This window comes from Pteropus vampyrus, unplaced genomic scaffold (assembly GCF_000151845.1).
Source record: "Pteropus vampyrus isolate Shadow unplaced genomic scaffold, Pvam_2.0 Scaffold85, whole genome shotgun sequence".
NCBI lineage: Eukaryota > Metazoa > Chordata > Mammalia > Chiroptera > Pteropodidae > Pteropus > Pteropus vampyrus.
In genome coordinates this window covers 2233409-2248523 of record NW_011888866.1, presented here as the reverse complement: position 1 = coordinate 2248523, position 15115 = coordinate 2233409, and the positions used below count along the sequence as shown (strand labels likewise).

At 46.7% G+C, this 15115-nt stretch overlaps 2 long non-coding RNA genes across 4 annotated transcripts in view; one reads left to right on the top strand and one right to left on the bottom strand.

The window, feature by feature from the left end:
* Window positions 1-2914: 2914 nt before the first annotated feature.
* On the bottom strand, window positions 2915-4040 carry LOC111742019. 2 transcript variants are annotated; one of them, XR_002781145.1, is made up of 3 exons: window positions 3753-4040; window positions 3526-3659; window positions 2915-3434 (listed from the first exon to the last, which is right to left on the bottom strand). It is a non-coding gene; the product is annotated as an uncharacterized LOC111742019 (long non-coding RNA). The 2 variants fall into 2 exon arrangements; XR_002781144.1 differs by having other exon boundaries at window positions 2915-3659; window positions 3753-3850.
* Window positions 4041-4470: 430 nt separating this feature from the next.
* LOC111742018 overlaps window positions 4471-15115 on the top strand; it is a 53840-nt gene continuing 43195 nt past the window's right edge. The window contains exon 1 of one of the 2 annotated variants that reach the window (XR_002781143.1): window positions 4471-4592. This is a non-coding gene — a long non-coding RNA (uncharacterized LOC111742018). The remainder of the gene's footprint in view (window positions 4593-15115) is intronic. The other variant, XR_002781142.1, reaches the window with a different exon arrangement.

Below are 15115 nucleotides of genomic sequence, written 5' to 3'. Positions count from 1 at the left end.
CTAGACTCAGCAGGGCACCCGAGTGGTGGGTGTGGTATTGGAAGCTGTCTACAGGAGTTTGGATCCTCTGTGCAGCTCAACCAGGCTGATCCATGGTCAAAGACCTTACCAAGGATTCCATTGCCTACTTTGTGAAGGACACTGGGGTCCCTACCTTGTTCCTGGAGAAGATCACAGTCCAGGGAGAACAAACTTGAGCCAGGGCAGAGAAGAGGGCAGAGCCCTGGAGTTGGGAAAGGCTTTTCAGAAGAGGGCATTTGGCCTGACTCCTAATGAACAGTTTTCCCGGCAGAGAAGAGGTGGGGCCTGGCATTCCAAGCAGTGTGGCTGTATATGCAAAGGCCTGGATCTGTGTAGGGCCGGATTGCTTAGGGCAACAGGAGGGTGGGGTTTCTGGCTTGGGGCACATGGCATGGAGAGGAAGGCAGCCAGGAACATACTGCAAGGGGCCTTGTGGCAGGCCAGGGCACTTGGAAATGTTACCAGATGAATCAATCTGCAAGTCCACTTGAAGAAATACTCTGTCCTAGGAGATCTCAACTATCGAAGTATGGAGATGTGCTAACAAAGGTTAGCAACTCACGAGTGAGTTAGGTCCCCGGCTGTTGTGCAAGGGAAGTCCAAAGCAAGGAGCAAGCACTTGAGTGGAACCACAGGGCCTCCCCAGGGGGAGACACCGCAGCAGGGGAGACTGTGCCTGGAGTCAGGGCAGGCTTTATTCACGGGATAGCAGACACTTCATCTCTAGGTAGCTAACAGTATACCCCTACGATGTGCCAGGCACAGACCTTTATTACTCCCATTTAATCCCCACGATAATGTGTAAAGCATAATACATAAGCATTCTTCTTATCTTCATTTTATAGATGACAGGGCTGAGGCACAGAGTGGTTAGGTAAATTGCCCAAGGCCACACAGCAAACAGAGCTGGGATCTCCCAATCACTGTATTAAGATCACGCAGCAGTAAGAGGCAAAGCAGAGACTCAAATGCCAGATTATTTTCAAAGCTCATGTTTTTAACCAACATTCTATGGAGAACCTGTCTGAGCCTGGCAAATTAGACAATTTGGGCAGGCAGAGGAAGGAGAGTGACTTCGGAGCAGAGGGAACCACATGTGCATGTGGCAAAGCCTGGGCTGCTGGGCAATTGAGGACAAGGAAAATGGGGCAGGGGGGCGGGGCGCTGCAGAAGAGGATGGCGTATCTTCATGTATAAAGTGAGGGGGTGGTGTCTTGACAGGCGGGTTACCAAGAGTCTGGCTTGCCTTTATTCTCACTTGGTGTCTCCAAAATCCTTGTTTAGGGTCTTTTCCTTCCAGACCACAATTCTACCCTGAGTCTAAAATACCAGTGCTCAAGAGTAACTCTAATGGTTCAGAGAAATTCAACCATGTGTGTTTTTATTTGAGCATTCTCCACCATGATTGCAGCAGTCTTGGAAGCCCTGTCTGCCTGGGGCAGAAATGCCTTGGCCCCTGGGAGGGGCAGTAACAGGCTCTAGCACTTGAGGCCATGTTAGGAGCTTCCTGTCAGCTAGGACCCTTCCCTTCCCTTCCCTTCCCCTCCCTCTACCTTCTCTATGGCTCATTTTTAGTAAAAGAAGTTTGATTCAATTAATCGCAGAACTGAATGTTAAAAAATGCTCTCTGGGTTCACTAGAGGTTGGCCATGTTCTAGTTGTGGCCCAGAGTGAGAAGGGGCTCAGCCAGGCCCTCAGTCCTGTGCTCCCAGCACCCTGTTGGTGCAGAGACCTTGGGGGAAGGGGATAGGGGGATGGGAGGCAGGAAGGGAGAGGCAAACTGGATGGTGGGTATGAGGGAAGATGAAAAGAGAATTAAAGGCAAAGTCCTTCCCTTCAAAGATCTTAGAACTTCTGGAAGAAGGCAGTCTCCTACAAAGGAAGTGAGAACAGTACACGTTGCCCACTATTGGACTAAAGCCTGGGAGGGTACGGGGTGTCTGAGAGGGAGCAGCGACTCGGGCTGGTTTCTTGGGGAGTAAGCAGGCTAGGGCCGGCCCTCTGAGAATGGGAAGCAGTTAGGCTGGGGTTAGTGGATGAGCAGGGAGAACATTTGGGGTCTAGGCATGCAGGCAAGAAGGAAGGGGTTAGAGAGAGAAAGCCACAAAGAGGCTCTTTGTGGAATCATCTAAAAGGAAGTGGGGGACAGGGAAGTAGAAAGATGCAGCAAACCCTTCAGGCTGGCTGCTACTCTGCCTCAGGGTCACATTCTTCATGCCTGAGCTCTCACCTGATGGATGGGGCGTTTTGGTTGGGTACCGTGAAGCAACCTGAGAGCCCCAGTATCTGGGTTGCATCCTGGAGGGAGCCATGTTTGCTGAGTAGCTGGATCCTGATCCAGCAGCTCTGCCAGTCATGGGCTGTTCCTGGGTTACAGAGACTAAGACCCTTGCACCCAAGTTTGCTGTCCTCATTGTTAGGCAGCCTGGCTTATTTTGACCCCAGGGGGCAGTGTGGTTCCATGGGACACTAATAATAGAACTTTCCTTTTTTCCTGGAGGGAAAAGGGGGCATTTTATTGACAAATAAATTAAAGAATAGCAGTATTAAAGTTAAACAAGTTTATTTCTTAAGACATCTCTATGTATAGCTACTCAGATATGTTGGCTATTTCCAAAAGGAGCATATAGTATATGGTGCTGCTCCAATTTTTTTGGCCTCAGAGCACTTTTTTTTTCTCCAGTATATTGTGAGAAATAAGTGTTCTAAGGATCGTACCTTGGGAAACTCTATTCTAAAATCCTGTTGGAATTTTTGTCTGTCTCCCCTGCCCCCACCCGAGGATACGTAGCACACTCTGTCTTGTATTACTAGGTAATATTTCGTCTGTGCAGCAACCTCCTCTAGTCACAGGCAGGGATCACATCTCGTCACATGTAGCTTCACAAGAACCTAAAACCGAGCTGTGGACATATGAGGGATCTCATAACGATTGATTGCCTGGATGATACACTTTAGACCATGCAGTTTACACACAGTATTTATGACCTGGGGATCAGCTGTTTTGGACGCTGGCTGATTTGAACTTGAATAGGCAAAAAAAAAAAAAGAAAGAAAAAGAAAAAAAAAGAAAAAGAAAAAAAGTTTGTTCCAGTCACCACACACCACAGCTGCTCCTTTCCTTCCCTACCCCTTCACGTGGCCCCACCATGCCACACAGCAATACTCTTGCTAAAATGGTTTCTCTGAAAATTGCTTTCCTAGTGTCCACTTTCTAAGACAGTTGCAAGGAAACACAACTTAATCCTAAATATCCTGAGACCTCCTGGTAACACTCTCCATTGTTCAGCAAAATCCAGAAGACGCTTTCTAGCCAGAAGGAAGATTGTCGATGAGATGTTGAAAGGACCTCAGAGGCTGTGAGCTGGTCCCTGTAAATGGTGCCCATGGTCCAAATCCCAGTGGAATGTCACCTGAAAGAAAAGGGAAATGCTGGGGTGGGGGTGAAGGGTCTTTAATAAATCCAAAGCTTCCTTACACAGCTCCATTGTCTCAAAAGCACACCTGAAATTCAGCTCTTCAATCCTTCCTTCTCTTTTCTTGCTTCATAAGGCAGCACAATGAAGTGAAAAGAACATACGCAGGGCCTTTGAACTTCAGACAGACATGGCTTTGTCCAAATCATTTTGCTTCCAAGCCTATGGGGATATGTAATGGACATTGCATTTTACTCCACAACACCTATTTCCTCCTACCCCAGAAAGGCGCAGTAATATTTTAGGGGAGTTGACCTTAAGTCAAGGGTGATCCGTCAAGGCGCTGCTGGCGACTGGTTCTGGAATGGGCATACAACCTGATCTGGCCAAAGAATGGGGAGAAAATGTCTGCTGGAAGCATTAGCCTCTCTCTCCCACATACATCAGTGGTGTGGTGAATGAAGAAGCCTCTCTGATCACAAGCTGAGCCACCCCCAGGATGGCAGAGTGAAGATAATCAAAGAATCTGTATATTTGGTGACATTGCTGATCAGCTTGTCTAACCTAATTCTTCCAGACTTCCCAATCCCTAACCAAATACATTCCTGCCATGTTTAAGCCAGCCTGAGCTGGATTTGCTGCCAACAACTGTAACTGGCCCTGGACAAGAGCAATGTGGAAAAAGGCCTGCAAGTATTCAGCTACCTATTAGGCGCTCATCAAAATTTCGCTTCCCCTTTCCCTCACGCCAACATAAAAGCAATCTTGAAAATGTAGCCAAAGAAAACCCCATTTCTTCCACTTTCAAGAGTTAACTCAAGTGCTCTGCTGTGGGCCTAACGTAGTGCCAGACTCATAATAGGTCTCCAGTAAATATTCAAAATAACCTCTAGAGTGTGATGTTGGTGATGCCTAGATTCCGGTTAATGGCTTGCTTGATGGGGGCGGAAAATGATAACAGACAAACAAATAACAGCAGAGGTCTCAGTCCTGTTTTCAGACTCCAGGAGGAGAAACTGGAGCCCGGGTCCTCCCCCCACTTCCTCCACCCCCAGTCTCCATCTCTGCTCTCATACCAGAGAGACATCTGCCTCTGGTAAGCTACAGACGTCTGTGGCCAGTCACCTACAAAGCAAACCATCCAGGGAATGTCTGGTATGTAGGGTATGTGTGTGGTGTGGGTTTGTTTTTACTGTTCATCACTTGGCAAGGAAATCCTTAACAATTTTGTCTGGAGGCAGTAGCATAAAGCTGAGGACCCCGGGGAGTAGAAGGTAGCTGGAGGGAGTGGGACAGTTCTGCCTCTTTTCCTGCTCCTAAGACTGCTTGATACCATCCCTGGCTTGATGCACTTCGCTCAGTCTCTGGCTTTTTCCTCCAGTCCCCCAACAGAAGTGGAGTTTAAATGGAAGCAGCAGTAGCAGCAAGGGAAAGACAGTTCCTTGGAGAGGGGGATCCCTGAAAGCTAGAGGGGAGAATAGGGCAAAGAGAAGGCTGAACATAGATCGGTGTACTTCACCTTCAGTGTCTAGCTCCTTTGCTTTGCGCGGGGGACAGAATCTGGCCTGGGACTCCTGAGACCTAAGTTCTAGCTCTGGCCATGTGATCTTGGGCACATTTCTTGACTTCTCGGCACCTCTTTGTTTTCATGAGTAAACAGGCCTCCTGCCGTGATTCCATGGATCTGGATAGTGGACGTCCTTGATGTTTAACAGTAACCAATATTTTGAGCATTAATTATATACTAGGAGCTCTGTTAATTAATTTTTAAGGGTTTTCTTCATTACACTGACATTAATTAAGTGCTTACAATATGCTAGCCACAGTTTTAAGAATGTTATTTATACTGACCCAGTTAATCCTCACAACAACCCTACAAGGTAGATACTAACCCCTAACTCCATTTTATGGAGGAGGAAACTGAGGCACAATAAAATTAAGTACTTTCCCCAAGTCACACAGCTGTAAGACAGCAAATCCAAGATGTGAACCCAGGCAGCATGGCTCAGAATTATACCCTCAACCTCTGTATTCTATTGTTGTACACTGTTATTTATGTTAAAAAAAAAAAATGGGGATATTATCTCCATTTAAGGGACGACAGAACTGAGACTGAGTGAAATCATACAATTTAGTCAATTTTTCAGTAGTGGAGCCAAGAGCTAAACCTAGATGGATTATCCAAAGTCTTTCTAAAACCTTGGTGGATTATTCTACCCAAAGAGAGGAGCCTTCGAACTCCAAGGTGATCATCACTGCGGCTTGGTAGATTGGAGCTTGGAGACCTCCATTTGCTACTATAATGAGTGTCGAAATATGATTTTCAAAAAAGCTAAAAACATGACTCTTATACAAATATATAATGAACATGTGTCAAGGAACCAGCAGAATGTCAGGATTCATTAAAAAAAAATAGAAAATATTAATCATCACTGAAAGAGAGAATGCTGGGAAAAGATTGCTACATTGTTTACAAATTGATTATCTGATAAGGCAACAAAACTATAACACTTGAGTTATAATCTATTCTCCGGGCAAAATCATGGCACCTCTGGAAGACAAGAATCATTTGCATCGCCACCAGTCTCCTACAGAATTTCCCATCTACTTGGAGTAATCCAGTGTCTCAATTACTAGTGAACAGAAGGTCACAACAAAGGAATATGTTCTTAGAAAACTAGATTAGCTTCAAATGGGAATGTTAGATCATATTCCTTGTCGCCATTCTTTTGCCCAACTCTCAGTTTTGGACACTTTTTCTAAACCCAGGGCACTGAGCTGACGACCCTCCTCCCCCTGCCCCCGGCTGCCCCAGGCTGTTGGAACCTAGAGCATGATGTTTATGATTAGAGAATCACCAGATTCAAATGGGGGTCCCACCATTTCATGTGCTTCTACAAATCTCTATTCTCTGAGCTATAGTTTCATCACCTATAAAGATATTTTGTTTTATTTTGTTTTGTTTTGTTTTGTTTTTAATTAGGATAACAGTGCCCTCTCTTCAACTTCACAAAATTTTTATGAGGATCAAATAAAAGTGAATATAACAGGAGTGGGTCAGTCATTGTTCTGGCTTCTGATTTAAGGGGGACTAGCCACTGACCCTAGCCCCTGGATGTTAAAGAGGCCCTTGATGAAAGCTCCTAACATGGCAGGATAAATTGCAAAGTTAAGGCTCTCTGTGATGCTCTGGCAAACACTAGTACATCCAAATGAACAGGTGCCATCTGCAGGCCGAGCAAGCAAAACAAAGATTGCAAAAGACTTTGAAGACCTAAGTCACATTAAAGATTCAGAACTGCTGTGAACAGTGTTTTTGACATGAAGCTGTGGAGGGACACATTGACCCCGAGTCATCTCACCAGCCATCCCAGTGTGAGTTCAGAAGCAGACATATGTCACCGTCTTAACCAGGGTTTGACAAACTTTTCCTGTAAAGGGCCAGATGGGAGATAATTTAGAGTTGGCAGGCCACGTATAGCATCTGTTGTTGCATATTCTTTGTTTTTATTTTTGTCTTTTACAACCTTTTAAAAATGTCAAGACCATTCTTGGCTCCCTAGACGGACAAAAATAAGCAGCAGGCTCAATCTGGCCCACGGGTGTAGATTGCCAACCTAGACATTACTGGCTTTGGCATCAAGAAATCTGCCTCTGAATCCTGTTTCCTTCATTTTCCAGCTGTGTGAGCTTGGGCAAGCGTCCTTACCTCTCTGACCCTGAGTGTCCTCACTGGTAAAATTCTTTCACAAAATACTTGCTGCTGCTCATCAACTACCTTGCCAAGCACAAAAGAGTGTTTATGAGGTTGAAACAAAATGAAAAAGTCCTGGCATGTGGAAGGAATGCAGCACAAGGCACAGAGGCCATTGCTTGAACCCTAAAGTGGTTTGGGCTACCCTGAGCAGAGGATCACAAAAGTGTAACTTCAGTTCCATGAAGATGGCCTGGAATCAGGCAGATCTATGTGGACAACACCCTGAGGACTCTGATTCATTTTGTCCATGATGGCTCTCAAACATCTAAATTTTTTAAAGTCTCCCTTCATGAGTCTGACCTGCAGCCAAGGTTGAGACCCACTCTCCCCCAGGAGTGTCCCCCTTCTCGCAGATGCATGGACATCTGTTGCAGGTGGTCTGAAAACTGTCAGCCACACAGATGGCACATTGCCTCTGGGGGCCTCCTTGCCACCTGTGCCCAGCTAAGCCTGATATCTGTCAAAACAAAGCCTTTAACCCAGTCCACTAAGGGTGACACTCATGCTCGAGGCACCAGCTTAGAAGACTGTTTCATGTCAAAATCAATTTTAAGTGTTTTTCTGAGAGAGCAAAAATAGTAGCAGTAGTGGTGGCCAGATCTCTTGCTGTGACCACCACAGGGAAGGAAGCTGGCACTTCTGAGCAAGACCTAATGCAAGCCTATTGTCTGACATGTTGATTAGCCCCTGGCCCTCTTTACAGATGTAAAGACTGAAGCTCAGAGAGGTCACCCAGATGGCTCAAGGCCACAGAATTAATCAAGAACTTTAAGAAAGACAGAGAGAGAGTGCTGTGAGTCTCCAGTGAGGATGGTTTCTACTGCAAATTACATTCTTCATAACATTTCTCTTTATGGCATTTTCTTTATGGCCATAAGATGTGAACATTGGACCATTTATGCTGAGAATTTCCAAGGAGAATTTTTTTTTTTTTTTTTTTTTTTTAATCTCAAGGGCTCTTGATTAACTCTTATTTAAGCAGCAAATTTCTCCTCCCATCATGGGGTTAAGACCTGGGGCAATTCTGAGCTGGAGATGCTCAGGTCGACACAAATTCTTTGCTTTATCCAGTAAATATGTTCCTGAAAAGACTGGATAAGTAAAAGCATTACATGATTTAACCTGATTTAAAGGGAATTTCTCTGTGTGTTTCAGGTTTTTGTATGTTTGTTTTGGGTTTTCTGTTTTGTTTTGCTTTGTTTTTGTAAGTAGAATAATTTACCTTTATTTGGTTTGCAAATTTGGATTTTGGCATAATAGGTTTTCTTAATTATGTCTGTAATTGTGGCTACGGTTTCTTTAGTGATGGTTCTTAAATCCCCACAGATGGAGTTTGTACTGTGTGATGAAAGCAGCAAATATTTCTTCAGTACCACTGTGCCAGTCACTGCTAGACCAGATCACATACACTATCTCATTTACTACTCTCAAAAATTCTGCAACATAGGTTGAATTGTCCCCATTTTATCAAGAAACTGAGGGACAAGCTCTTTATATGCTAAGGGGTGGAAATGGCTTTGTCTGATCCAGGACAAGTGCTCTTACCAAGTCAGCGAGCATAACGTTTTTCTCACCATTGGAAAACCAAGACAGAGAGACCCCACCTTACACCCCTTTATTTCCTCACCCCAAATGCCTTCAGTAAATCCAAATTCTAGGTTGATATGACATTTTACATTCACCCAGTACTCCTTTTGTACAGTGCGAAAAGGAGCTGGGTTGGATACAGAGACCACTGCTGTGGCCAGCTTCCCCAAGCAATTGAAGCCTTGACCAGTCTGGGCCAGTCAGGTCAGCATCCGAGGCCATGGAGACTGCAGAAAAGTGTGTGTGTGGTCTAGATGTCCGGGCACTGCCCTCTACTAGTTGAGTCTCGGTTTTCTCTTCTATGGAATGGACCTGCTCCAGCTGCCTGCATAGCACAGTGACCAGGAGGGACACAGCTGTCCTCACCTGTAAGGGACCCCTCATAACTATGTTTTCCTGATCACTGGACACGGTCCAAAGGCACAAATCCTCCTCCGCCTCACACTCACCCTGTGAATCTGGGAGAACATTTTTTTTTAATGAAATTTCATATCCAGGTTCTTATGGGAACATTTAATGTTGGTCTGAGTTCAGTTTCTGTTGCTTGTCACCAAACGAATCCTGAGTAATGTAGCTATTACAGTTGACCCTCGAACAAAGGAGGTGTCAATCCCCACGCACTCGAACATCTGCGTATAATTTTTGACTCCCCCAAACTTAACTACAGTTGGTCCTTTGCATCGGTGAATTCAACCAGCTGCGAGTGGAAAACAGTAACCGTAGAATGAAAACAGTACTTTCGCTCTGCGGCTGGGAAACTGTGGGTGGAAATCCGCAGTTGGGAATCTGCGGTTGGGAATGCGAAAATAGTTTTCAATCCACCGTTGGTTGAATCCCGGGATGTAAAACTGTGCATACGAAGGATCGGCTATATTAATTGAAAAAATTCAGCATATAAGTGGACCCACGCAGCTCCCACCCGTGTTGTCCAAGGATCAGCTGTATGTGCTTAGCAAAGAGCCTTGCCTTGCAAACAGTAAGTCCGCACTGGTTGTGTTTGTGGCCATTAATATTGTATTCATCTGTTACCCCAGTCAGTGCAATGCCTTGGATAGAGGAGGTGGCTGTAAAGGTTGACCAAACTGACCAGAGAGAAGAGGCCTGCAGCACTGACACCCTATAAGATAACAATGTTGTAGCACTGTCGTAGTCTTCCTAATAAATTTAGCTCCCAACTGGGTACCTGTGGGCCTGATAAACAGGGCGGCAGTGATACTAGAGACAGCTGAAATCAATATGGCTGGAGTACAGGCCATGTGTTTAGAACCAATCCAGGAATCAGTAAGGTTTTCAGGGTGAAGGAGTTTGGTCAGGATAGGGAGAATCGTGGAAGCCTTGCCAGGAAAGTTTGCATATTCATTTAACAAATATTTACAGAACACTTGCCATGTAGCTGGGAAGCTGAGGGTACTTGAAAGAGCGTGGACTTGGAGTCAGGGGACCTATCTTGATAATCCTGGCTCTGATACCCTTGTAGGCATCGGTGAGTAACTCACTTTCCCTCTCTGAGTCTCAGCCTTCCCAGCTGCAAGGAGACTGAGGTGGATTGGGCCTAGATTGGTAGTTTTCACACTGAATTTTCTTGTAGTCCAAGGTTTTCAGGGGCTTCCTGGGCAGGAATGTGTAAAGGAGAAGCTACAGGTCAGAACCCCCATACCTGCTTCAACAGAGCTCTTTTTATCTGCTTTTTTAGTATTGGGATTCCATGTATAATTCCATTTGGAAAGGGTTCTGCTGCTTTAAAAAGGCTTAAAAACCAGGCAATCTCCAGGTCCCTTCCAGCCCCGTCCATTTGGGAATATCTGCCAGGCTCTATATTGTCCGCTGGGAAAGCACAAAGTTGGGGACCCTCTTAAAATTAATGACGACCCCAGAGAGCTTTTGCTTATGTGGGTTCTATCTAGTGACATTTACCATTTTATAAATTAAAACTGAGAAAAACTTAAGAATACCCAGAACATATACCACTAGCTGTCACAGCCAGTAGCCCTTTGGAAAATTCTCCTGTACCCTCATGAGAAAATGGGAGCGAAAAGGCAAATAACATCTTAGTATTTTTATGAAAATAGTTTTAACCTCACAGTCCTGGCAGGGTTTGGGCAGGGCGGGGGCGGGGCACTCTCTAAAGCCTCTCTCTGGACCACAGTTTGAGAGCTCTTGTGTTAGGCTGTTATATTTAGACTGGCTCATTTAATTTTTTTACCCAGAGATGTATACGATTACAATTCCCATTTTACAGACGAAGAAACTGAGGCTGATAAACGTTTAGTAACTTGCCCTAGGTGGCACAGCTACTAAACAACAGACCAGGATCCAACCCTGCTCTCCTTGACTCCAGAGCCTACATTTGAATAGGACTCGCCCAATGGTGGGGCCAGGCCCAGGAGGGGAGTAGCTGGAGCATCTTCAGGCTGGAATGAGAGACCCCACGGTGGGAAGAAGGGTCCTTCCCGTCAGGGAGCTGACTGGCCATAAGAAAGAGCTGGAGTAAACATGCAAAATGGGCACAAACCTCTGATGGTCTGGTCCAGGGGAGGGAGGCAACTGGTGTGGTGGAAAGAACAGCCCGAGTGGAAACCTGTAAGCTAGTCCAGGCTTTGCCATCCAGCCACGTTGAGTGTTTGTCTGGGCACATCCGGGAGGGGCCGGGCAAGGAGAGGCTTCAGGGCAAATCCCCACTGTGCAGCCCTCCCAGACCTGAGTTCTTAGTTTCGGGTCCAAATGGGAATCTAGGGGCTACAGTCAGCTGAGGGTGGAAGATGGGTCTGCACAGCCTGAGAGGAATCTAGCTCTGTGCTCACATGGGTCAAGGATCGGCACAGAGAATCTTGGGGCCTTTCCCAGAATCATAATAGGTGATTTCACTCCAAAGCCTGACAGTAGAAGTATCAGTGAAATCCCCAGAGAGCTAGAGAGTTTTACATTAGAACAGCATTCCTTAGCCACTGCCGCCTTCCGCCTTCTGCTGGGAACTCTGTTTCCCATCTCAAAGATGTCAAACGATTTTAAAGGCACGGGCCTCAGTTTGACCTAGCAAGGTGGCAAGGGTGGAGAAAATGCAGCCGCTGGCATTCCCACAGCAAATGCTCAAGGCAGCCCCATAGCAGTGCCCACTCCAACCCCAGTCTCATGTTCTGGTTCCCACTTCTGCTTCTCAGCTTTGAGGTGGGCTAGCGGAACATCTGGTCCTGAAATTGGAGGTGCCCAAAGCTACCCACTCAGACCCTTTTGTGGAAGGCGTCCACGCATTCAGCCACCTAGCTCTTGGGCACTGCGTCTAGACTCACAGCCACAGCCAGGTCCCCTGTGGGCTACATTCTCTGCCAGCTGGGCATACTCTGCATGCCACCTCCCAGGCAGGGTTGGCCACACTTAACAGTCAAAAATAACACCAACAATAGCTCATTGTGTGGCTCTTTAGATTTCACCACACATGCCCTGTCTCACTGGAGCTTCAGTGAAGTTTTCAGGTTACAGCCATTGTTCTCCTTTAGAGCTGAGGAAGCTGAGGTTTCTTGGGGTCAATGGGAGTGTTTAAGGTCACTCCAGGGAGAGTGGCTCTAGGTTCCAGGCCTCCCATCTTAGCCCAGGCTTCTCTGCTGTAGGGTGTTTTGGGGTGGGGTGGGGGGAGCAGGAGAGGTGCAAGCCTCAGAGGCCACACACAGTCTGAGGGCGTCAGAACCCATGGCTATGGATAGCGGAGGACCTCCCCCTCACCTGTGTCTCATCTCTGATGGCTCATCCGCCATGAGTCCTTGCAGAATCATTCTTTGAGGTTAGAAACATCTGAGTTAGAAGTTTCAATCAGCTGAGCAGTCTGTTTGATTTTAATTCTGTCTCCTGAAGAGGCTTCCCACTTAAGCAATTCTCTGCCTCCTGCTTTCTGGGAGTGAGGAGCCTGCCCTTTGTGATCTCAGGAGCTTTGGTGGCTAGCCTTTGAAATCCTTCTTGTGATATGATCCCAGCCACTCAGCAGATTATTTAATAACGTGCCCCACGGGAAGGACTCCCTCCGTCCTTTCATTCATGGTGTTATAGCCCCTGTGTCTGCCCTCCCTGAGGTCGGGTCATGATGCAAAAGAGAGCTACCCTCACTTTGCAGGCCCAAAAGGAATGCTTTCCCTGGTAAAGCCACCTCTGGAAAATAGCTCTTTGCCCAGACCAGGGGTGGGAGAACTTTGTGGTGGCTCTGCCAAGTGCAGGCTTGGATGACCTCGTGGGTCCCTCCGATCCTGCAGGCATGGGAGGCCAGCCTGGGACTAATCCAGCCCTTCACACAGAACAGGCCTTTCAGCTGTCGCTGGGCAGATGAGGCCCAGTGCAGGCTGCAGCAGCAGGCAGGGAAGCCTCAGGGGCCACACGCAGCCTCAGAAATAGGGGCCCAGGTGTGATCCAGCCTCAGCCATCTCTGACACTTTCCTCAGAGGGATCACGTGCAAGCAAGGAAGCTCACCTGAAGCCCGGCTGGCACACTGGCCTCAGTGCTGAGTCTGAGTTGTCAGAAGAGACCTGTTATATGAGTGTCATGGAATAGCAGAAAAGGAGTGACATCATGTCACTCCTCACGGGGCTCCCTGGCTCTCCCCAGCAGTTATAAGATTCTGGGGTGACTGTGGCATGGAGATGCACTCACATTGGACACTCAGGCTTCCTGCCTCTAGGAAAACAGATTTCACTCTACCCAGGTCTCGAGAGTTTCCACTGAGGGGCCCTTGGAGTCACTCTTCCAGGTGGACGTAGAGCAAGCGGATGACTCGAACCTCATAGTTCCCCTGCTAGAAAAAGTCTCTAAAAATCTAAGACCTTCTACCAAGCACACTCCTAAAATTTGTTCTAAGAAAGCCATCCCTCTACTTCTGAAGTGCCTCCTCTTTGTAGAACAGTGCCTCCTCAGGAGAGTGTGTGAAGAGCACATTTTGTCCTTCATTCTTGGCCATTTTGGTGCTGGGGTCAGCTTAAGGCATAAGCTGTTTCCTAGGTCACCATTCACTGCTGGCCCACAGCCCTGAGGAGAACAGAGGCAAGTGTGTCAACAGATGGGTAAACAAACAGCTGTGAGAGAATGTGATTTGTCCTACGTGGGGGGTGAAGATAAGGTGCTGGGAGAGTGGAGGTGGTCATGACTAATGCCTGTGGGAGCAAAAGAGGCTTCGAGGGCACAGTGCCATCTTAGTCCACCCCAGGGCACTGCCTGATTAGAAGGCTGACAGTATGCCCAGTGAGGCCTGGAAGCGTTAATGGGAAGGTGGGGGCTGAAAAAGAGGAGTAAAAAAGCTGAGTCCAACATGTTGGTGACTCTTAAGAGGGCTCCCTGGATGACAGGCCTGGCTTTTACCTGCTACTGAAAGGGGATTCTTAGACTAGGCTTGCAGAGAAGATGTGGAGTGAGTGAGAGTCATTGGGTGCAAGTAACAGAAACTTGTGGACCAACCGAAGCAAAAAAGAAATCTATAGGGAGACCATTGGGGTATTCACAGAATCAGCAGAAAATCTTTAGAAACTGGGCTTGGAAAATAGATAGGAACCAAGAGAGGCAGGACAGCTGCTAAGAGGTCAAGGGCAAGTCACAGAAACACCTACCATTGCCACGAATAATCTCTCAACTGTCCATGCATCTTGGCATCTTTCCTTCAAGGGTCTCAGTCCCAGATGGTAAAGACTTGGATCTCGTTTCTGTATTCTGGCTGCCGGAAGGTGGTTCTCAGTGTCTGGGGAAGAGAGGCCCAGAGGCCTCAAAGGACAGACATCAGTTGTTCTCTGAGCATCCTTTTCATGGCTAAAGAGCTGCTTCCTGTGGGGAATGGCCAGCAGTTCTTTCAGATGTTTTATCTCTGCCCCTAAGCTATGGAGAAGTTCAGGGACATCCTGGGGGACCAGGGTGAGGGGAAGAACGAGGTCAATTTTCTGGTTTCTGCCTTTTCCAATGTGACTAATTTCTTTCTTTCTATGGCTTTTTGAGAAAACGTCTTATCATCTATAATCATGGAGATCCTGCTATGTACTATATGGGACAGTGTAAAGGAATCCTAAGCAGAACCTAATGAGGATATCTCTGTAAAGGAATTTTAATGATCATAATTTATTAAATGTCTACTGTATGTCAGGCACTGGGTTAAGTACATTCTTTTATGTAGGAGACAGAAAAACATATTATAAAAGCTTGCTATACAGCTCCCCAAGACAAGGAGACCCCCACAGCCTGGGGCCTCCTCTTCATTTTGGCACAGAAATAGTTTGGGGGGATGAGGGGGTGAAGGATTTGGGGAGGGGTAGCTGCTATCTGAGACAGAAAGACGCAGGACAACATTTCATATGTAACCATTTGAATATTTTT